The sequence below is a fragment of the Mustela nivalis genome (genome assembly GCF_964662115.1).
Source record: "Mustela nivalis genome assembly, chromosome: 13".
NCBI classification, from domain to species: Eukaryota; Metazoa; Chordata; class Mammalia; order Carnivora; family Mustelidae; genus Mustela; species Mustela nivalis.
In genome coordinates this window covers 11104691-11128670 of record NC_139032.1, presented here as the reverse complement: position 1 = coordinate 11128670, position 23980 = coordinate 11104691, and the positions used below count along the sequence as shown (strand labels likewise).

The window sequence follows — 23980 nt, the reverse complement described above, 5'->3', positions numbered from 1 at the left end:
AGGTCTCTGATCATTTCAAGTTAATTTTTGCATATAGTAAGAGGCATGGCTTGACTTCTTTTTTTTCCCCCCCATGTATGAATATCCAGTTGTTCCAGTACCATTTTTTTTAAAAAATGGTTTTTCTTCATTGAATTATCCTAACACCTTTGTCAAAAATCAACTAACCATATATGGTGGTCTATTTCCAGACTCTGTTTTGTTTCATTGATCTATATGTCTGTCCTTATATCAATACCACATTGTCTTGATTACTGTAGCTTTGCACTAAGTAAGAAATCAACAAATGTTGATTCCTTGCAAGCTTGTGCAAATTCTATAGATCCCAACAGTTCTAAACCTCCCCCAAGGGGTGTTTGTCCTCAGATGAGGATGACTATCCCAAGTATTCCACATTCGCTTGGTTTCCCAAGTGTGAGGGTCCACACTGTTTTATGATTTCCAAATCAAAAAATACTATATTCTTGGGGCGCCTGGGTGGCTTAGTGGGTTAAAGCCTCTGCCTTCAGCTCAGGTCATGATCCCAGGGTCCTGGGATCGAGCCCCGCATCAGGCTCTCTGCTCAGCAGGGAGCCTGCTTCCCTTCCTCTCTCTGCCTTCCTCTCTGCTTACTTGTGATCTCCATCTGTCAAATAAAATAAAATAAAATCTTTAAAAAAAATACTGTATTCTAAAACTAGAAAACTATTTCTATTAATTTTTAAAGCAACTTTTGTGTTTACATGTGCATATAGGATGTTTGTGTGTGTGTATATGTGTGTGTGTGTAAGAGTCTTAGAAGTTGCTCATAAGTGTACATTGCAAAATAGACTGGCATCAAATCTGAATAAAGCTTGCTACCATTAGCATTTTCTGTTATCTTTCTCTTTTCTTTGTAACTTCTTTGTAGAAAAAACAAACAAACCAATTTTCCTATAGGATGTCCCAGAGTCGATATTTGTTGGCAGTCCCCTGTGGTATCATTCAACGTGCTATCTTTCTCTGCATTTTATATAAATTGCTAGTTAGATCTAGAGCTTTTATCAGATTTAGTTTCAATTACTTTTTTGCAAGACTATTTCATGAATGGTTTTTCTGAATCTATTAATGTATCGAGCATTACAAAATGACAACTTTCTAATTTTACCATCCTCTCATTTATTAGGTGGATGTCTTCTGTAGAGAAGTTTCCCCATGTCAGCTATCTGGTTATTTTTAATTACAGTTCACATTGGCAAGACAGGGTAATTGCTTGCTTCTTTTTCTTTGTTTTCACCAGTTTTCAAAATAAGGAGTTGATTTGCTCACGTTCTCCAGAGGTAACTGGGGCGGAGAAGTTTTTATTGTGACTATTGACTTTAGTGCCATGAATTTAAACACGTTTGCTGTGTTGTAATCCATTACAGTTTGGTGGGTAGTTTGGTTCCTGAATCCTTTTGACAGAATCCTATAGTCCTTGATAGCTCCCGTGCTTCTGGTGTGATATGACGTTCCAGGTTCATTTTTCATATTCCTGCATCAGACATGAAATCAACCATTTCTTCTAAGAATCCTGTTTCTTTTAGGCAAGGTGGTAAAGCCCACTGGGGGTACTCATTGCTACTAGGGTGGTCATTACTTCTAGGCCAATTTACTAGGCAAAATTGGTGATACGTGGGACGCCTGGGTGGCTCAGTTGGTTGGACGACTGCCTTCGGCTCAGGTCATGATCCCGGAGTCCTGGGATCGGGTCCCGCATCGGGCTCCCAGCTCCATGCGGAGTTTGCTTCTCCCTCTGACCTTCTCCTTACTCATGCTCTCTCTCACGGTCTCTCTCTCAAATAACTAAATAAAATCTTAAAAAAAAAATTGGTGATATGTAAATTTTTTAAAGATAAAATACATCATGAGTTTATGCTGGTCTGCCCCATTCAAGTTGAGTCCTATGGGATTACAGCTCCCCTTTAGAAGAGAAAAATCTGATACTTCCTTCAATTAAAAAAAAAAATCCTCAAAAAAGAAAAATTTGTAACTTCATACAACTTCATTGGGCTTCAGACCTAAGATTGGAGAGATGAAGGGGCACCTGGGTGGCTTAATTGGTTATGTGTCTGCCTTTGGCTCAGGTCATGATTTCAGGGTCCTGGGATTGAGCCAATTATTGGGGCCACATAGGGTTCCCTTGCTCAGCTGGAAGCCTGTTTCTCCCCCACTGTCCCTCCCCCTTATCCTGCACTGCTCACCCACCCTCTCAAGTAAATAAATAAAATCTTCCAAAAAAAAAAAAAAAAGGAATAGATGAAAATAATACAATGCCAATATCTTTTTAAAAATAATTTTTAATTTTTTTTAATAAACATATAATGTATTATTAGCCCCAGGAATGCTAATATCTTTTAATTGCAAACTGTCCCTGCAGCGTAGATGGTTTTGGGTTTTGGGTTTGGGGGGTTTTCTTGTTTTTGTTTTTGGTTTTGTTTTATTTGCATTTACGACTAAAATAAATGATAAGATTGGATTATCATGGAAATTAAAACCTCCCTAAATTCTCCTACGCTTCTAGGGGCCCACAGGTGAACCCACCTGTCGGAGAAGCCCTATCTCAGGCTAAATCTCTATGTTACTCTCTTGAGATTTCACTAAAGATTAAACCCTTTTCTATCTTTATTCCATTAACCTCCTGAAAGGGCACTGAGGCAGCTGAATAAAAGCTTTTTGTCTCTGCTTAGTCTGACTCCAAGACTATCTTTTCTTAGTAAAGATTTGATGTGACTTTTAATCACTTTATAATCTTTTGCTGACTTGAAATGTGAGATTCCATAAACCATCTAACTCCATGCATACGAGGCTTGCACACGTACACGGACCAACTGCTTAACCTCATAGACACAGAAAGGAAGGGAGGGCCAGGAGCAAGGGCTTTATTATTCACTTTATAAAGTATTCACGTGAACGTTTTGTCCATAAAGCTTGATTTCCTAGTGCACTTGAAGTATGATTCTCTGCACAAAATATCTGATGTGTACGCAGCTCTTCAGCATATCTCTTGAGCAAATAAAATTAGAGCTTATCAGTCATTTTCAGAGGTTGCTAATGCTGCTCAGTTATGGGTTTTGTAAGGAGGCATTCATGCTAAAGTCGTGATTCAGGAACTATATGCCAACCTTGAACAACATGGTCAGTCTGAGTTTCCAGAATGTTCTTCCTTTCACAGTCTCATATTCCTGGCTCTCTTTTCCCAATGTTGAACCCCTTCTCTGGCTCCCTTTTTAGGCCCATGATCCATTTTTCCAAACGAAAATATAATTTCAGCACTACTGTTTATAATCATGATTTTTAAAATATTATGGCCGCAGAGAAGATCTTAATATCACTTTTGCTTGTATGTGTTTTGGGTCCACATTTAATTGATGGAGAGTGTTAACACAAGACAAACACGGCTTCTCTGCTAGGACTTGTCTGTGTTAGAACTGCCTTTAGCCTGGGTCTGCTCCTCCAGAGTATGGAAACACGCTTTGCCATTGTGTTCACTGGCCAGTGGTTCATGACTAAAGCAGCTCACAACCATTTACTGAGTAATTTTCACATATGGAGCTCGAGTGTGACCCAAAAATGCAATTAATGATTAATTCATATTGTGATGCTGAAAGCTGCTGTTGGTGTCACCTTCTAAAATTAAGCTTCTGGTTATAATTAAGAGCTGCAGCCTCAGGGCATTCAGTATTGCTGTTGGCTTCATAACAGGGAGAGCTTCAGGATGGATCTTTTAACTCCTGTTCTACTAGGTCAGCTAGGCAGAGGTGAGGTCATGCTGGAGAAAACTTGTGTTTGAACCTGTTCTCAAGGGCATGCGTGGTCACAAATGCCTCGGTGGAACTGAATGTGGATGGAGAGGAAACTTTGATCATTTGAAAGCCGGAGGACCGGGACGTCCTCTTATCCTGCAAGTCACCAGCGGGACTAGCATTCACCTGAACAGAAGGTCAGGGAGGACAGTGGAGGCTGCGAGGTTTGGGAGTCCCTCTCTTTGTCTTCCGTGTAAGTGACCAGCTTGGATGACAGGAGCTGGGCGCGCAGTGATCTGGGCGAGAGTCTCAGCCTTCTGTCTCAATTGTCCTTTCTTTGTTTACATACAGTGTTCAAGGTCCCACCACCCTTCCTGCATGGCTGTACGTCACTGAAGCCCGAGTGATGCGTCACTCTAGATCCCAGCAGGAAACAGTCAGGTAATTTAGGAGACTTTAATAGAGGGACTATTTAAAACCGCATGCTCAGGGTTAAGGAAAACAGTAAGATAGGGTGAAACATCTTGGAGCTTGCAACCATGAGGAATCTTTACCCGCAGCTAGGCTTGAAAGAGGATTACCGAACCCTGGGGAGAGTGGCCGGCAGCCTGGCTGGATCTGTGGCCTCCAAGAGGGGTCACCCGTGGTGACCCAGCAGAGACAGAGCTAGAGGAATTGACACCCAGAGCTCACTTTCCTTCCTCTCCTCTGTCTCCTGCCAGCGCCTCCCATGGGCTGAATCCAGCCAGAAGCCAGAGGATAAGGAAGCCCATTGAGGCAGAAGGTCAGCCTTCTGGAACACAGAACAGAGGGAGAGTAGATCCGGAGAAGCCAATGGAAAATACCCAACAATATCTATTTCCTACAATACATAGAACTGTGGATTGTTTCTTTCTTTTTTTTTTTTTTAAATTTGATTTATTTATTTGACAGACAGAGATCACAAGTGGGCAGAGAGGCAGGCAGAGAGAGAGAGGAGGAAGCAGGCTCTCCGCGGAGCAGACAGCCCGATGTGGGGCTCGATCCGAGGACACTGGGATCATGACCTGAGCCGAAGGCAGAGGCTTCGGCAGGGGCGCCTGAGCCACCCAGGCGCCCCTGTGGATTGTTTCATACAGGAAAACGACAAGTATGGATGAGTAATTCAGATACCTGATTTCAGGTCGCCTCATGGGGTTGAAGTGAGCGCACCGGAAAGAGCTGGACCAAAAATGGTTGTTGTTGTTCTCATCTTAGTATTCATTAGGAGCTTACTTGGTGCCAGTTTCTATTCTGAATACTTTATATTAACTCATTGTGTCTTCCGAACAACCCCAGGAGGTGTATACCATGATTAGTTCCATACTGCAATGGAGGAAAAGGAAGCATGGGGAGCCTGGGGTGTCTGCCCACAGCCCCCCACCTAGGACGTGGGGAGGCAGGACAGCAGCCCAGACTCGGGGGCTGCATTCATGCCCCGTACAGCCTCCGACTCAATCAAGTCCAAGTACATAAAATACATTTGAGGAGGGACGTAGCAGTGTTCAGTGATGATGAACTATTTGCTTCCAGTTGATGGTTGGAAAGAGATTTTGTATGTTGTAAATATCTTCCTACACTTGAGGATTTCAGGATTCTAAAGCAAAGTTTGTTCATTTGTGGGGGGACTCCACCTAGAACAACTTACTAATGCTTTCTCTCCCCCCCGCCTTAATGCTGTTTTTCTTTCCTCTATTATTCAGAAAAAAGGTTTTCCTCTTCACCCTCAGAAGGATGGTAACAACAGAATAGCCTCTACCAGTACCAGACACTAGCTGGAGGGCTTGAGAAGGATAGATTATTTGGCCTTCATTAACAGCCCTGCAAGGAAACTGTTAAAATCCCTATTTTGCAGGCAAGAAGACTGGTCCTAGAGACACAATTTCTTGCCCAAGGTCATACAATTAGGAAGTCCAGATCTCGCTTACGCTGGTTCTATCTTTTCCACTATTGTTTCTCACACCCTGTGACTTCCCCAGGGCCAAGGCTGTCAAGGCTGATGAACGTGCTTTTATTTAACCAAAGCCCCTAAGTATTTTTCCCCCTGAACACTTACATTTGGGGGGGGTCATTTCCAAGAAGAGAGGCTAAGGAGAGGCCAGAGACTCTGGAGAAGGTAAGAATGGCTGTGGTGTCATGGAGAGAGGGGAATGTTTCTAGAAAGAGAACATGGTCATCAATGCCAAAGACAGCAGTAAGTTGGATAAATTAAGGACAAGTGGCCTTTGGACTTAGACATGTGGAGATCATTGGTGGCTTGAGCAACAGCAGTGTTAGGGGAGGGAGAGAGGGGAGTGTTTCTAGAAAGAGAACATGGTCATCAATGCCAAAGACAGCAGTAAGTTGGATAAATTAAGGACGAGTGGCCTTTGGATATAGACATGTGGAAATCATTGGTGGCTTGAGCAACAGCAGTGTTAGGGGAGGGATCCGATTGGAGTGAACTGAAGTGTCATGTGGTGGGGGCAGGGTGTGGAGGCGGCACGTCTGGACTCTTCCTTGGAGAGACTGGGAGGGATAAAGACATTGAGTGGCAACTAGGAGGATGGGTGGTTCTTTAAAGATAGGAGAGGATAGAACATGTTTGAGACTGATGAACAGAATCCGTGGACAGTGTAGCAGAGATGGGAGACCACTGAAGATGACAGATGACCTTTCTGACTTCATTCTGCATGATCTGACCCCACTAACTGGTTTGTTCTCCCGGTCACCCTTGTTGTCTCTCTATCCTCTGGGCTAAACTCAGCCTCACCTGAGGAGCTTTGCATTTTCTGTTTCCTCTGCTTCTGGGTGTTTGTATGTCAGGTTCTTCCTCGACATGGAAGGTCTCAGTTAAAATGCTTTCTTCTCGGCAAAGGCTTTGCTGGCCACTCATGCGAAGGAGTCCCGCAGCGCCCTCCAGTTATCCCACTATGACCCTATCTACCTCCTTTAGACCACAATTTTCTCCTTCAAGTCACCTTCTTATTGGCATCTCCGCTGACTGCTCCATTTAGAATTGTGACCCACTGCCTCCTCACAAGCACTTCTAATTGCCTTTGTTCTGCTCTTTATAGAGAGAGACATCTACATGTATATGTATATGTCTATGTATATACATACATGTATATGTATATGTCTATGTATATACATACATGTATATGTCTATGTATATACATACATGTATATGTATATGTCTCTCTCTATATAAAACGTAGCACATATCACCTTATAACATAGTATATAATTTACTATGTATTATGACTTGTATTATTATCCCTTCCTCCTGCTAGAACGTGATCACTGTGAGGGTAGGAATCTGTGTGTGTTTTGTTCACTCCTGGTGACTCTCCAGTGCCACAGCACTGCCTGGCTGGCAAGGAGTAGGACCTCATTAATATGTTCACTTGAATTAAGTTTCCACTATCTGAAGGTACCATGACCAGTTGTTGGCTTGCTCATTAAGTCTTTGGCCCCAATCCCCCAAGAATGCAAGTAGGGACCTTATCAGGCTTATTGATTGCTGTAAACCCAGAACTGTGCTAAGAGATCGTAGGTGCTCAACTAGTATTTGTTGAATGATTGATGGTTGTATTCGCTAACTTGACTTAACTCCCAGATGTGAGACTTTCGATTTGCCCTGAGCATGGCTGATCCAAGACTCTTAACCTGGACTGCCAGTGTCCAGACCTTTGCCATGCTTCATCCTTCTGGAAGTTTCTGGAGTGCCAACCTCGGCAGTAACTCAAAATATGGATTCTGACTCCATTTTAAGCAAGTGGTATCATCATTATATGGGTGATATTATATCTGTTTTTACTTTATACCTATAGATGTTTAATAAATATTACTCAAAAAATAAGATTAATTATGATCTATTAGCACTAGAAGGAAACTTAGAGGTTACCCAGATGTATAGCTTGTATCACGATTAATATCAGGAATGGGTTAATTTCAGGATCAGCTGTCTAATCACAATCTGTATTAAGATTTTAACTAAGGGGGCACCTGGGTGGCTCAGTGGGGTTAAGCCTCTGCCTTCAGCTCTGGTCATGATCTCAGGGTCCTAGGATCGAGCCCCACATTGGGCTCTCTGCTCAGCAGGGACCCTGCTTCCCTCTCTCTCTGCCTGCCTCTCTGCCTACTTGTGATCTCTCTCCGTCAAATAAATAAAATCTTAAAAAAAAAAAGATTTCAACTAAGAACTAAGTATTCCAAATGTTAGTCACCAAATTCTTGATATTGACATTAAATAAGGGAAAGAGAGGACTCCTGATGAATCCTAAACATACATTTAAGAGTTATTATTGGTTTCAATTCAGACTTCAGCTACCATTTTTATATTTATGCCTTACATATGATAGGGGCTACATATTCTGAAGTTACCTTTAGTATAGTTTGATATTAGCAACCTTATGTGGTTAATTTTTAAAGTTGTTAAACTATGAAAAAAGTGATGAAATTATGGAAAGCCTAAGCAATGTAATTAAGAGTAAATATAAGTAGAGATTAATGCATGAAGTTTTATAGCTCTGTGAAAACACCTTCAAAGTGGAAGGCTCCATTCGGCATTCTTTCTTTTTAATTCGCTTGTATGCCAGAAATATGATATGGACTCACAGGTATAGAGATTCAATGGAAGCTTATTTGCAAAACCTGAGCTATAGGCAGATGAAGACAAATTGATTGTCTCACTGTTCTTCATTTCCAGGAATTTTAAGTAAAGCTACTTAGAAGTTCCCTTTATAGTATAATAAGATTTTAGAACATGTCACCGTGCCCATTATTTTTCATTGTCAGCTTAAGAAGTTCCTCTGGTTAATAAGCTTTCCATCGCAGGATCCAGAACATCTACGAAGCTAATAGGCATCCTTTTGAGGGGTTGACACAGGCTCAGCTGGCTCTGTCCAGCACTGTTCGAATGTTTCTTCCTGTGATTATCTGCAGAGGCAGGAGGTCACCAGGGCACTCCTTAGCCAAACTTAATGACCCTGGTTCCTTTTCAGAGTGGGCAGAGAAGGACCTGTGACCTTCTTTTCTTCTCTCAGCCAATTAGTTTCTTATTTCTGCATAACAGCTTATCACAAATTTATCAGTTTGAAACAGCACACATTTCTCATCTCACAGCTGCTGTGGGTCAGGAGTCTGGGCAAAGCTTTGCTGGGTCCTCTGTTCATTGTCTCACAAGACTATAGTCAAGGTGTTTCCTGGGCTGTGTTCTCATCTGGAGCCTTGACCAGCGGAGCATCTGCTTCTTTAGGTCATTGGTAGAGTGTATCTCTTTGGGCTCTATGACTGACGGCCCCAGTTTTGGTGGTTGCTTCCTGCAGTCCACCCATGGGCTTTTTGCCCCCATGGACTTCGCATCATGAATGTATATTGTCCCAAATTAGCAAGGAAGATCTTTCATCGGCAGAGTCGTGGAAGTGACACCCTATCAACTATGCCATGTTTTCTTGGTTAGGAGCAAATTACACATTAGGCCTACACTCAAAGCAGGGGTGGGGATTACACAAAGGCAGGGTCATTGGAGTCCCCTTCAGGATTGTCAGTGGTGCTCAGGTGTCTCCCCTCGCCCCTCCCACTAGTCACAGCCCTCCTGTCACATCTTTTGCTAAAGTGAGTGTTGACATAAAAGGAGGAATTGAGGCCTTATTTTTTTTTTTTTTTTCAAATTGTGGGACTAATTTGTGTTCCTATGTCAAGCTTCTTACCCTGTTGTGGGATTGCTCTTGCTTTGGGGGTGGCAAAGAGTCTCTGTGGGTCATGGAAGGGAAACAGGATTTGTTCTCCAGGAAGGAGGGAATCTGGTTCTGGAGTTTAGGAGTAGCTGTCACATGTGTTTTGTGTAGCAATAACCCAGTTTCCACTCAGTGTGCCATTATGTCACCAGAAAGTCGTTGGGATTAGAACAGCGGATTGACACCCAGATGGTGCACGTGCTGTCAAAGGAATTCAGCAGTCCGGGTCTGGAGCTGGTCTAGATGAACTCACCAGGCACGTCCCACCCACAAATACTCGGTGTGTGCTGCAAAATTAGAAAGCCCGCCCTCCCATGCAGGCCAGTTAAGGAAGGCTCTATTCCCCAGGGAGCTAGTTAACAGAAGAACTGTTTTTCAGAATCTCACTGAGATCAAGAAAAGCAAAAGTAAAAACACTGGGGTGAATCTAACTGCGTTGAACTATAATGAGTCTCAAGACAGTGTTACTTGATAATGACACCATAAAAAAAGGGACCCTTCACCATTTAAAAAAAAATAGTAATTTTGAGATATTTAAAAAAAAATCTCTGTCACATTTAGAGTGCCCATGTTTTTGGTAATCATGATGTGGTGTATTTCTGTTTACGTTCTTACTAATGACTGGTTTTTGAAGTGCTCTAAGAAATGCCCACAGAGTACATTGGTTTTATTCTGAATAAAGAACAGATCAGCTGTGTGTGGCATTGTATGGAGGTTTTTGAATAGTGACTAGAAGGCACTTTTAAGTGCTGACAGCCGGAATTACTGAGGTAGAAATCTGCAGAAGCAAAAGCATTATTTAAAATAATAATTTTGAATTTGTCCAAGTTTTTCTTTTCAGTAAGTGCTGTTTTTCTCCCCCAGGCCTCAGGATTATAAACTTTGGGGACTTAATGGCTGGCATTACTAGGCAAATAAATAAGAGAAGAGATGCCCGTTGACTTTTATGGATATTGGTATGCCTTAGGATATGAACAAGAAAATCCTAATATTTCTGTTTTTTCTTAGGCTTTGAAGGCTTATGTTCCTATTCCATTCTCTCAAGGAGGTCTGGCCAAGTCTTAAAGAGTACATTCACATAAATGGCCCAGGTTGCCAGGTGCTTCTCAGAAATCAGTTGACAGATAAAGAGAGCAAAATGTTTCATCTCTCCTTTTCCCTCTTTTTGAGGAGATGCTTATTTACACAGTGTAGTTTGTAGTCCTTTCTCACTGTCTTGTGTATTATTATAAAAATTGTGACTCTTTATCCTTAATGGGAAGGAGGATGACCTATTAAAATGGAGACATATAGGGATGGTTGGGTGGCTCAGTAGGTTAAAGCCTCTGCCTTCGGCTCAGGTTCGAGCCGCCGCTCTCTGCTCGGCAGGGAGCCTGCTTCCTCCTCTCTCTCTGTCTGTCTCTCTGCCTACTTGTGATCTCTCTGTCAAATAAATAAATAAAATCTTTTAAAAAATGGAGAAATATTGGTTTGAATTTTATTGATCAGCTCACCCCCGTGGGCATGTATGGCATCCTTTAAGAGTACCAAATGTACAGCTCCTCCCGTATATATTATCAAAACCAAAACCAAAACCCAAAAACCAAGTGTATTCCTATGCAGCGGAAAGAACTCTGTGACCAAAATCAGAGCCAACACAGCTGCTCTTCACTGTTGGGTAGACGCTTACGGCTGAAGCTCAATTCGTCACCCCCATAACCGCGTACATCACTGGTGTGCATGCTGCCCTTCACTGACCTCATTTATAAGCATGGGACTCTATTCAGACTCTACCAATTGGTCCCAGAAAAATCGTAACCGTATTTAAAGTCTCAGACAAAAATTTGACATAACCTGTACTTAACAAATTGCTTTCTCCTAGACCTAGAATTACACTTAAATGGTAGTTAGCGTTGGAATCTGCCCCGGGATCCCAGTTAATCCCCCTTAGCAGATAACTCGGATGAAACCTTTTCAGATGATCAGGGTAGCATTGGAGATACTGCCCTAATAACGTGCTTAAGAATTAATCTGCTGAATTTGTTTCTAGAGAGTAATTCAGGCCATGATGAAACTCAAGCCCAGGGACATATGTTGTCCTTTTATTTATTCAAGTTCAAGGTTGTACATTGGGTCAAAACCTCTTGTAGTTGTTGGGATGTGTTTCAGAGTTTAGCGGCATTTCTCTAATAATAATGCTATGGATAATATTCAATTTTACAAAGCACAAATGTAAAGTTTGTGTTCATTTTTAAACTAAATTATCTCCAGCTGAGGACAGCAATGTACACTCGCTGACTCTACGAGTGACCCTGGTCTAAGGCCCATTCATGCCGGAGCCCTAAAACAAGGCAACGTCACAGCTTCCCACATGCACTCAACCAGGCAGTTCTAGGCCTATTACGTGCAGTTCTAGGTGCCGAGGACACCCCACTGGTCAGTAAAGATGTGATGCCTATTATCATGGAGCTTTCTTTGCATTTGAGGAAGAAGACAATAAACCGAACTATAAATGTTCAAATTAAAGAGGGCCTCGTGATAAACAGTGATCAGACAACTACTTTAAGATTGGGAGCTCGGGGAAGGTCTCACTGAGAAACAGAGACTGAAAATGGAGATCCCAAAGTCAGAAAGGAGCAGTCCCGGGAAAGCACTGCAGGCAGAAGATACAGTTGGTACAAGCCTGGTGTGCCTGAGGCCCAGGAGGGAGAAGGAGGGCGCTGGGGCCCTCGTGGACGTGGGAGGGGGAGGTGGCCCGATGTCAGGGCCAGATTGTGCAGAGCTTTGTAAGTCAGGGAAAGGAATTTGAATTTATAGTAAGCACAGAGAGCCCCCAAAGGTCCCAAGAATGGAAGCTCTACCAAGGCCATATACAGGTGAGAGGCCTCCTGGGGTGTGGTTGTTAGCAGGTCCCAGTCTGTAACAAAGGCTGCTCAGTGACCGGTTTTTCCTCTGAAAAGCTGGGAGGGAAAACCTCAAGGTATGCGTCCCAGTGACAGCAGAGAAGGAAAAGTCTGAAGCATTTTTTAAAATGACTGTTGATGTCTGTGTAAACTCAACTTCACTCCTAAGTCTCTCTGCACTTAGGAAAACTGAAACTGTAAATGGTGCTTTGTTTCGAAACCCTAGCTCAAGAGCACAGTCGTGATCACACCCTTTTAAATTTTTCTATTTTTCTTTCTTTGTGTGTGTGTGTGTAAAGATCTATGTAAGTTCTTAGAAATTTGACTTCAGTGGGTCGTCTTTGGGATTCACGATACATTTGGCCTCCCTGGGAGGAGGGTCCAGTGCAGGGAGGAGTGTGCAAGGAGGTCCTTTGACAAATGGAGCACCTCACCTGGGCTCCTAGCTGGGCGTGGGGCAGCTGTATCTGGGGTTCCTGATGATAGCTGCGGGGACGGAACAAGGACCCTCCTACTCTCAAACAAACAAACAAAAAAATGCTTTTTTGTAGGTACTTTCCTTAATAATTAATAAGAGAAGGGAATGGAATTATTGAAGCTATAAAAATTGTTTCAATTGAATGTGTTTTTCATTTAGGATCTTGGCTCAGTCTGAGCAAATTGCTTGGTACAGTAAGAATGAACATTATTTGCTCTGTAAGTGTGTGGGATGTTTTAATCTTAAGCCTAGCCCCATCCATCCTGGTGCTGATCTTATGCAGTATGACTGGCTACTCATTTAAAATTCACTGTATTGGAAATTCATGCTGCTCTTTATTAAATTTAGAGACCATTTGATTTTCCCTGAAAATTGGCTCGGGCTACACAGTATCCTAATTTGGGCCTCCAGGAACATTTTTTTTTTTTTTTCTCATATCTGGAATCCCTCAGAAGGTCTTTGCCAGCATGTTCTAAATATGGGTTATAAATGAGTGAGAAAGAAAAAAATGGATTATGATGATTTATGTTTTACATTTTATGTTGCTTTACATTTTCTAAAAAATACATTCACACCCACCTTATATAATTCTCAGGATATCCACGTGAGAGAGGTATTACAAGAAATGGCAAATCAGAGACAGTAAGGTCACCTCCTCAAGGTCACAAAGCTAGAAGCAACCAAACTGTCCATCAGTTTTGCTTCCCACACTGTGGAGGGGATCAGACTGTGTTCCCCAGCATCATGACCAACCATGTGCATGCAAATGGCAAGAGACCCTTGAGAATGCAACTTCCAGTCCCCCCACACCCCAACATGAAATCATCTGTCTAGGTTTGGAGTCTAGGGATCTACATTTTCAAAGCACCCCTTCCCCCAGCTGATTTTTATACGTAGTAAAATTGGGACTGGTTAGTAGATCTTGTCAGGGTCAGCCCTTGGCAAAAGTATAAGGTTGGGGAAGATTTTCTGTGACCCATCCACCTCCTGCTCTAAATCTTGTTCTTCCTCTTGGGATACCAAGCTCGCTTGCTGTTTTTCTTTTATCAGACACCCCAAAAGAGGATGTGTTGAAAGTACCTCTCTTCCATAGGGTTTCTGCCTTTTAACTGACCAAGTTGTAAGAGAAAAAGGAAAGAAGAGAGGGAGAGACACAGGGACAGAGGAAGGAAGGAAGGAACAAGAAAAGATCCTGTGGAGAAGAGGAAGAGGCATGTGGGAATAAAGGAAACCGAGACCCTCTCGGGGTCTCCAGTCGGATCACCCTCGGGTCAGCTTTCCCATCGCGGTCTCTGCTCAGGCCTGGGCACGGCGCTCCTGTTCAGGACCGTGTTCCCAAACAACTGCAGACTGATCGTGTCGGCTCTTGAGTTGGTTTCCTCAGAGCCTCTCTATATGGCACTTGCTGTTTTCGAGAATTTTCAAGTACTTTTCTATTTGAACCGAAGATCATGTCGGACCCTGGCCCTTGGGTGACAAAGCTTGGCCTCCTCTTTCTAGGGGGACCCCTTGGAGAGTATTAGGAGAGGACCCCACGCTCTACCAAAGGTGTGGACACTTGAGTCATGAGGTCATGGATACGGAATCTGTTGTTGCCCTTGCTGATCACAGAGACAGCACGTGCCGTTTCTGTGGGCTGTGATTGCCAAAACCGCAGCTGACTGGGAGCTGCTTCCCAAACACCAGAGGGGCTCGCCATGCGCGGTTGAGAAATCCTAGCTCTCATCCTTACTGAAACTTGCAGGCAGAAATCCTTTGCTTGGCAGGAGTTGAGTTCCTGAGCACTGGATCAGTTGTCCTAGGATATACAGAAGAATGCATCACAAAAGGATTCAAAAACAGGCTTTGATTTCATCAGCTCTGGCCTTAAATCCTATTGTCACTGAATGACTTTAAGGCCAGAAACACCTCTCAGTGGCCCTTCTGTCTGCAAATGGAAGAGCTCACGAAACCTAGCCAGGACGTACCTTCTCTTCTAATGACCTAGACACAGACGCGCTCCTATTTAGTTAGCTGGGAAGATTAAGCCCTCAGCATAGGATTCACTTCTCTGTTTCGCTTTCCAGAGATGGTTTTGCTGGTGGAAACATCTGTCACGTGTGAGCCTTGCTCTGCCTCTTACTCACTCCAAGACTTGGGGCAAATGGACTCAAGCTGCCGGGTCTTCATTTTGTCATCTTTGACAGGAAGGGAATGGATTGAATCAGTGGCTCCCAAATGTGCCTGACATCCCCCCGATTCCTGGGAGCCGGCCCAGACCTACTGAGACACAAACTCAGACCCTAAGCTCTGGGGATCTGCATCTTTAAAAAGCTCCCCCGGTGTTTTGGGTGCTTCTCAGGTCAGGTAGCCACGGCATCACGTGATCTTTAAGCCCTCTCCGGCTCTGATGGACTCGGAGGCAGCATCTACCCTATTTATTCAGTTGCCATTTGGGAAAATAGAACATGGCTTGTTTCTAATCATAGCCAGCGTTGGGTGCCAATTAATTGCTTTGTTTCTGCCAAGCACCATGGTTTATTCACTAGTAGAAAGTAGATTAAAGATCATAAAACATTTGCCTACAAAGCCTGCTGAGCCTGACTCACTCACATTTTCCTATTATATTCATGAGGAATAGTCATAGTGCTGTCTAATACTCATTCAGTGCTGTGTGCCATGCATGTACTCTCCTAAGTGCTCGAGGTAGGTCAGCTCATTTTATCCTCAACCCTTCATGTTGTGGGGCTACTATGATGCCTCGCTCCCAGCTGTGGAAACTGTGCTGCAGAAAGGATGGGTAAGGTCCTACGGCCCTGCAGTTCATCGGGGGTGGGGCCAAGACTTGAATCTGGGCAGTCTGACTCAAGAGCCGTGCCCTTAGATACTGCGGTCTGCAGTCTCCCTGTCGCCGGCTTGTCCTGCTTTTACTCTGCATTTCTATTTCTGTGCTGGTTCACTAGAAGAACCGGTGGGTGTTCCCCATGATAGGACAGCAGAGGGCCACAGGTTTGGCAAGGAAAGACGTGTTTGGCCAGCCTGAAGCTATCTCATGGATGCTGAGAAAGGTTGGGTCTCATGCTCAGAAGAGGATACGTGGCTAGAAAATCAAGGTGTGGGGGGAAAGTTGCAGAACGGACATGGATGACACAGGTGAGAAGCAGAATCTGGAGTGTCAGCGACTGTGGAGGCTGCCTCCCTTCTGGTCCAGATGGACGAGGAACCAGCCAAGGGCAAAGGAGCAGCCAAAGGAGTAACACGAGAACCAGGAGGCTGCAGTTTCAGAAAACTGAAAGAACACCGGTTTTCTCAAATGACAGAAAGCCACCGTGTGGAGCGCTGCCGTGCCAAGCCAGCAGGAAACGAGAGATCGGGCCATTGGGACCTCACTGGTCACCTTCCAGAGAGGAAATTTCGGGGGTGCCGGAGGACCAGACCACAAGTATGAAACAGTGTCCATGTGTTATATTTAGTTTAATTAATTCACAGTTCCTCCAGTTAGTAATACCTGTGGAGTGAGATCGTGAGGAAAAGCCCGCTTGCATCAAGGAGACTGGCTTAGGTGGGTGGGTAGCTTCAGGGAAGCTAACCTGGCCGGAGGTGAGGGCAGCTGCCATCTGGTGGAAGCTTAGTCGGGGCCAAACACTGTTACCCAGAGTCCGTCCATCCCCACTTCACAGACCAAGACACTGACACTGAGTAGTGACACGACACGCCCCCCCTTTCCCAGTTAGTACAAGGCAGGGCCCAGATTCGGGCCTGGCCCCCACATTAATCCTGGGGCAGGGCTGCCTCCGTCTGCTCTCGTGCCCTCCTGGTGCCACCTGCCTCCCCCTTTCTGGAACCTCCCGGTTCACGCATGCAGCTCCTGAGACCACATGTTCTAACCCCTCCCTGAGCATTTCCACACGGAGATCTCCATCTGCCAAGGACCAGGACAGGGCCCTGCGGTCACTTTCTCACCCCCTGGGGTTTCTCCTGGCCAGCCACGGAAGAAAGAGGTGGCACGTTAGCTCACTTACCAACAGCCTCCAGGGACAGTCACTCCGTTACCCATTTTGCCAGCTTAGCATGTACTTCACAGCCTCTTGGTTTTCTTCTTGGTAATTCGAATTTGCAGGGGGAAAGCGAGCGAGAATTTCTGCGAGGCTCTGCCCTGACTTACAGAATAATTTTCTTTAAAACCCACTAGACCATCGCCAGGAGAAGTTACAAGCCACCAGTACTAACTGCCAGGTCTAATTTGGGGAGAGAGAGCAACTCTGGTAACGAGGGCCTGCTTTTCCAGAAGACAGACAGGGCTTTGAGACCAAGACGTCAAGGGAAGACTGTTTTCAGTTCAGTATTCAATTGCTCGTTTTTGAGCATTGGGAGTCTTTTCAGTTTTCCTAATATTCTAGAGATTTCAGGCAACTTTTTAATACAAAAAACCAGAATAAAAATGTTGAGTGCTGTCAGGGAATTTTGCTGGCTGGGAAAACAAGGAATGGAAAAATTGCTGTTCATGTCATTAAGCAGAATATAGTGTGTGTGTGTGTGTGTGTGTGTATTACATGTGCAGGGACAGCCTAAGTCCCTCTGTCAATGTGAATAATTAGGTCGGAGCATATCCTTTAAAAACCTAGTATTTAAGAAATGAATGTGTGTCAGGCTCAAACTTTTTCATGAAGTGAGTTTTTTTGTAAGCAGGTGAAATTTCCTCGTGGCTTTTCTGTTTGTCCTAACCTAAGCACAGGGGAGATAGGGAGGGGGCCTGTGTTCTACTAATGGAGAGATTTTGTTGTACGCTTTAAGATGATGGTAATAAGGATGTCTTGCCTTTGTGTGGCTCTTGAAGGTTGGAAGGGCCTGTGATGGGCATTCTTTTCTTTGAGTCCCATGGCACCCATGTGAGATAGAAGAGAGATTAACCTGCCCTTCACAGTTGAAAGAACAGAGATTCAGAGAGGTTAAGCAACCTCGTAAGGTCACACAGCTAATAAATAAGCAGGACTGAACGAGCAAATATGCTTGTGGTATTTATGAGTCTCAGACTTCCTTCCTTGATTTATAGAGATTGCTCTGTTGCTTCTTTGCTGGTCTGCCCAGCCTTCCCAAACAAATACTATGTAATCACTCCGGGGGTCTGTTTCGAAAGTAATGCTCATGTTATGAGTTCCTTTCTGTGAATGTAACTTGTGTTCTTAGGGGTCTTTCAGATATACATTTCCTGCCCTTCACCACGAGATGAATTCTTGAGAATAGAACCTAAGATTTAAATTTCTCTTGAATTGCCTCCAAGCAACAAATACAAGTGCTTGTTTCAATAAATGTTGACTGCTGTGGTTTTGTGGTCCATTGGCGTACTCAGAACCCCCTTAGATAAAAGGGAGCCAGAATACATTAGGTGCCCGCCATGTGCTGTGACTATTTTACTAGCTGCTCCACGAAACTCTCGGTTGACTGTCACACAGCGCCTCGGGGTAAGCGTTCTCCTCCCTATTTTGTGCACATGACATTTGGAGAGATTGAAAGACTCACCTAACATCCCCAGCTAATAGATGACGGGTTAGGATTTGAACCCAGATTATTCTGGCTCCAATATTTTTGTACCTCTGCCTCTGTATAACACATCTGGAAAAAAAAAAAAAAGGGCTGAAAATATTTGCTAAGAGTCTCTTATGCCACATCTTGAGTCTTAGCGTCTCTCTGTGTCCGTGCATCCCTCCCTAGTTTTGGTTCTTTTCTGCCCTGAGCTGTGGGTTTCACTCCTTCTTCTAACAAGGTCTGCCCTGCCTCTCAGCCCTGCCTGATTCTACCCCTGCCCCTCTGATCTTTCTTCACCCACATCAGCCTAAATCAGATATAAACGGTGATCTTAACCTCCTTCTTACCTCCAGTTTTGCCTCTTTCCGTGGAAGCGCTCCTCCCCTACTTCATGTAATAGTTACTCAAGTACCTGCCTTACCCTTCTTCTGCACTGCCAGCCTCAGAGGGTTGGAACGTAGCCTACTTACTCAATCACGGCAGCCTCCGGAACAGTGTCTCTTGCACATAGCAAGAACACACCAAATATTGAGTGCATTACATTCACGAGGAGCTGACTGGTGCCCAGAGAAGTAGCTGCTGCCAGCCCAGCTGCCTGTATCCGCAGCCAGTGAATGGTTTGAGAGGTGGTAGGGACGCGGCACGAGGCTACGGTCTGTGGCTGGGTGCTTTTCAAAGAGCCTGAGCACCCTTCCATTCCTGTGAGCAGAGACTAAAGTGACTCGCCCTTGGATGATGAGTGTAGACGATGGTCTCACGATGGCCTCACCCCTCCCACACGGCACTCTAGCAGACATGACCGAGCAACTGAAGTTGACATTTAAGAAAATGTATCTGCTGCTCTCGTGTTGGTCTACCTAGGGGTGTGAGTGTGTGTGTGTGTGTGTGTGTGAGAGAGAGAGAGAGAGGGGGTGGGTGGGTGTGTGAGTCCATAAGTTTAATAGTAAAATGCTGAGGCTAGACTTTTAGCATCACCTGTTTTCAGTATGTCTGTGAGCCCCCAGACTTAATCTTCTCCTTGGCCAGAAGGTGGGATTTAAAAGAAGTACAGGTGCACAATAGCGTGAATACACTTAATGCCACTGAATGGTACAACCCCAAATGGCTGAAATGGTACGTTTTATGTTATGCCTATTGTATCACATTTCAGAAGTATAAATCCCAAAGAGCTGGTGTTGACCGTTGCAGGGCCAAGCAGTAGGGGTGAGTAGAGTTCTCAGGAGAGCGCAAGTATAATCCCAGTTTTTTCTCCATTATGCTCCCAAATCCAGCCCGCAGTTCTGCAGTCCTACAGCAGATATACATCACGATCACAGGTCATGCTGCTGGCTCTTCAAGTTGGACGCTACGTATAGGGAACAGCCAGGAAATATTTGTCACTGATGGGACGGGTCAACTCTAGGGGCGATATGCGCATACTCACCAGATTGGATTCCGTTATTGATCGTTCAGTGTAAATATAACGGTTGGTTTCTACACTACACCATCCTGGTAGTGGCATTAGGCTCTCTACGATCTGTTTGGAAGTCAACCACTAGAATATGAGCCCTACAAGACCTGAATCATTATTATTTTAACATCATTTTATTTTTTAACATCATTTTATTATTTTATTATTATTTTAACATCATTATTATTTCAACATCATTTCTCTGTCCCACTCCCCAGTACAATGCCCAGCAAGAAATAAGTATCAGCATTAGAATATATGTGACATCTGTTTTGTTTTCGTATTCATTACAGCACCTAGCCTCATTTGTCACACACACAGTGTGCATTTGTAGGTTAACCCGATGTTTTAGATGAAAAACAGATCTCATCCCACAGTGGGTGTCACCTCCTTGTACGCAGGAAGCGCTAATTAAACATTAGTGATTGCTATTAGAATTTGTCTAGGAAACATTAAAGCGAACACAGTGGCACACGGGGTGGAATGAGCTACATCAACGGGGGAAAGACAGGGGCGATGGAAACATTGGATAATTAGGGCCCACACTGGGGAAAGCGGACTTACTGGGAGTGTGACCACAACCTGGGTTCTCAGCGTGGGTGCTCTTTACTTCTATTTGCTTTAGGTAATTGCATGTAATTATCCTCCGGGTCTCTGTCACTGCTTCTACGAAGACCCAAAGGGCACCTCTTGAAGGAATGGCATTTGGATGTTCCTTTGTGCCTTCTTTTCTCCGTGGATGTTGGAGATTTTGTCTTCATGGGGACCAGAACCTTAAGTAAGACTTCAAGCCATGGCTCAGCTTCCCTTTGCAGTCGGTCCTCATCCTTCTCTGAAGTTTCCTTTTTAGGCCTTTTGATACTTTGAAGTGAGCTGTGAGTGTTGGTTATAGTTCTGCTCTGTGATCCACCTACCCTCCTTCCCTTTTGAGTAATTTGATGATGGTACAGATTCAAAAATCCTTCCAATTAAAAAATAAAAGAGGAAACCAGATGGATTAAGGTGTACCTGATCTTGTGTGGGTACATTAAGTCATCACTGTAGCAATTTCCACCTTGGTAAACATTTCTTTCTTTTTTTTTTTTTTTTTAAAGATTTTATTTATTTATTTATTTGACAGAAAGAGAGATCACAAGTAGGCAGAGAGGCAGGCAGATAGAGGAGGGGAAGCAGGCTCCCTGTTGAGCAGAGAACCCTGATGCAGGGCTCGATCCCAGGACCCTGAGATCATGACCTGAGCTGAAGGCAGAGGCTTATTAACCCACCGAGCCACCAAGGCGCCCCTCTATTTTTTTTTTTTTTTAATGACTGAGTTTGCACCCAATGGTGCTCATATTGTAATTAAAAAGATTTCATGATTTACTAAGTGTTCTGGGAGGAATACCAGTGGGTATAGAAAGAGTGAATCATAGGTTAGTTTACAGTATGATGTCCTTGGACTTAGTGATGATCAGCTGTCGTTCAGTGTAATCTAAAACAGTAGGTGTGGCTTGTTTCTACCCTATATTACTTTCTTAGCTCTAATATTTTCTAGGCATAATCAATATAATGACTAACATTCATTTATCTCTTCTATGTGACAGGCACGGGACCATGTGCTTTCATATATGACTTCACAAAGACCCTAATGACAGAACAACTCATAACATCCCCACTTTATAGATACAGAAATTGAGGCTTAACCAGTTATGAAGTTTATCCAAAGTCAAACAATCAGTAAGAGGCAGCCCTGAGATTATGACCCAAATAATCTGATTCTGGAGGCATAGCTCTAATCACTGGTTAGTATGGCTTTCCATGCACCAGTGGTTGGCACAAGGAGACCTGTTTTTGTCCCACTGATTCTTTGCTTTAGTAAATAAAAAGTGAGCACAAAATATTTGGGGAAAATATAAGAAAGTACGTGGTTTTATTTGGGGATGAGTGCTGTGGCATGTTATTCGAAGTGCATAGGGCAAGGCTCAGCTTTGAAGGTGAGAGGAAGCTTGAAGTAAAAGCTACAAATGTCTCCCTTCACCCATTCTAGAAGGTTCTAGAAGTAACCGCAGATGTAGTAGCAACTACTTTCTCTGTTTTCAATCCAACAGTTATGATCACAGAATAAACTAAGGGCTGACTTTCTCATTTTTTTAAAAAGATTTTATTTATTCATTTGACACAGAGAAAGGGAGACAGCAAGAGAGGGAATACAAGCAGGGGGAGTGGGAGAGGGATAAGCAGACTTCCTGCTAAGCAGGGAGCCCCATGCGGAGTTCTGTCCCAGGCCCCGGATCATCATGACTTAACGACTGAGCCACCCAGGCACCCCTGATACTCTCATTTTTAAAGCCAATTAAAATCCTGGCTGGGACTCTGGGGATTACTTTCAAAGCGCTTCTAACTATGTTTCTTAGAAATAAATGGGACAATGTCATTTTATTTTTTAATATATCCATTGACCCTCAGGAAAGGAAATCTCTTTGTCTGCTTTTTGACCACTTGCTTTCCTGCCCCCTCATGGCCATGTGTCACTTCTTTAAGGGAGCAGCATGGCCCAAGAAGACAGGAAGGACCCTTAATTGGACAGACTTGGGTTCAAGTCTGGGTGAGCCTTTTTAAACTTTTCTGTCATCAATTTCCATATCCGTATAAAAGTAAGTGATACTTGAAAGCCCACCCCACAGAGTGCTTATAAAGTTTCAAGTATAGTTATGAAGTTCCTATCACTGTGCCTCCTGGCCTGTAGTAGGTGCTAACCTAATACATTCTAGGTCCCTCCTCTTGCCTTTTTTTCCTCTGTCCTTCTCCTTCGTACCACCATTTACTGGTGTTGGGTTTTGTTAATCAAAAGCAATTCTCTGCTAATAGATGGGGACAAGGAGCCCTCCTTGGCTGCAGGGATCTTCTAGGGGAACACCCGTCTGTTTGCTTGCGTAGCAATACTTTTTTTTTTTTTTTTAAGTGAGTTGGAGATAAAAATCTAGTGAATATACATGTGGATTCTTTTTTGTGTATATTTACAGTTGTTGAGCCCGTTGGTGGGGGTCTCTGCCCATATTCTTCCTTCAGGTTCCATGAGGCTGGGACCCGTGGGTCTATTCCTTATCGTTACATGAATTCCCTTTGAGAATTCTCCATTCATCCACTCAGTCATTCATTCACTGAGTACACAGATCTTGACTGCGAGGTACCCTGTTGAGTGCTACGTGTAACAGAGTCAAACCAACCAGACCCAAATCTCTGACGTCACGGAGCTTCCGGTTCCAGGGAAATTCTGTGTCCCTAAATGACCATTTAAAACCAAATTTAACATCAGCACATTCTAGACTCTTTGGGTGACCACCTTCAAGCTGAACGCTGCTGCAAGGTCCCCATGCCCACAATGACATGTGTGTTATAAGTGCCCTGGCATCCGATGATTTTTCCTAATAGCAGTATAGAGGTGAATATAATTGCAAATGATGCCTTCCGGCCAAGGCAAGTCCAACTGACGGTATGGGGCAGGGTCTGTGACAATGAAAGCTGCGTGGAGAGCCTGAATAGGAAACAGTGGTTGGAGAATTGAGTCATCAAATAACACACAATAGAACAGGGAGGCCATACTCCAAAGATCCAGGCCACAGTGTGGAAATCTAATTTCAACAATATATCATTATATGTCGGATTAACTAATGCGATTCATTTGGATTTTATTGGCTTTGTGGATTTGTTTGTATTATCAGTTATAAATTTGTTCTGATTTTATAGCTATGGAAGAACTTAAAACATAAGCAATTTATAGCCTCATAATAATTTTGTTTTAGTTAGCCCGAGGGAGACCTGACATCATTTTTTTTTATGGTAAAGGAGGTCAGTACCATTACTTAAGTGCAGAGACATTGCTCCAAAGAAATCTTCTCTACAGGTAAAATCCTCTGGAAATATGAACCGTTTAGCAAAACTAGTTATATCCTTGATTTATCAGAATAAATAAGAAAAGGGCTATGAGGAAAGATTGTAGCTCTTGGTTTTACCCCAAAATCATTCTGAGTTCTGTTTTGCAGTTGTGAGCTCTTGCTTTTATATTAGCTATCACCTTCTTTCTTCCTTATTACACCTCTCCACTTAGCTCATGTGTATGCACACACACAGATACATATACACGTTGACCTGTAACCTCTTCTGACTTACCACTTACTTATTTCAGACCTGTCCTTCTTACAAAG

The 23980-nt window shown here is 43.7% G+C and overlaps 1 protein-coding gene across 7 annotated transcripts in view; it reads left to right on the top strand.

The window, feature by feature from the left end:
- APBA1 (amyloid beta precursor protein binding family A member 1) overlaps positions 1–23980 on the top strand; it is a 194671-nt gene that overhangs the window by 27449 nt on the left and 143242 nt on the right. For 2 of the 7 annotated variants that reach the window (XM_082696646.1, XM_082696649.1), the window contains exon 2: positions 4095–4184. The exons of the other annotated variants lie outside the window; for them this stretch is intronic. The gene's annotated coding sequence lies outside the window, so the exon portion shown is untranslated. The remainder of the gene's footprint in view (positions 1–4094; positions 4185–23980) is intronic. 7 annotated transcript variants of the gene reach the window in all.